Source organism: Malurus melanocephalus, unplaced genomic scaffold (assembly GCF_030028575.1).
Source record: "Malurus melanocephalus ecotype Western Australia unplaced genomic scaffold, MMel_1.1 scaffold_58, whole genome shotgun sequence".
Taxonomy (NCBI): Eukaryota; Metazoa; Chordata; class Aves; order Passeriformes; family Maluridae; genus Malurus; species Malurus melanocephalus.
Genome location: NW_026623290.1, coordinates 2,120,038 through 2,120,627, shown reverse-complemented (window position 1 = coordinate 2,120,627; position 590 = coordinate 2,120,038).

Here is a 590-nt window from a genome sequence, read left to right as displayed (position 1 = left end):
AGAGAAGAGAAGAGAAGAGAAGAGAAGAGAAGAGAAGAGAAGAGAAGAGAAGAGAAGAGAAGAGAAGAGAAGAGAAGAGAAGAGAAGAGAAGAGAGAAAAAGAAATAAAAAAATCAGTCTGTAGAAGAACAGAAGAGCATCCACCCATACCAGATGTGCTGACTGGAGAATATGCCAAATTCTTCAAAGCAGTACACTTGACAGCAGTGCTAGGCAGAAGTGATATTTTTTCCCAAATGTATTAACAAAAAGAAAAAAACCAAAACAGTAACTGTGGAGTAGGATGGATAAGAGAAAATATTTTTGTGAATATTGGTCTAAATTTTTTAATGAGTTTCCCTCTGCTATATTGAATTTCTTTTCAGTGGGCGTGGGAACAACTGCCTTTTGCTGGCACAGACCCATGAGAAATGCACAGCCTCTCAATATTGCATGTTTGAGCATTTGTGAAGAGCACTTTTAAAAATGTGTAGAAAAACACTGATGATCAAAAGTGGCCATGGGCTAATCCATCAGAGAGAAGAAACGTTAAGTTTGTTTGACCAACTTAAACTCAAAACCAGAACAATTTCATTWTTTCTATTCACGAC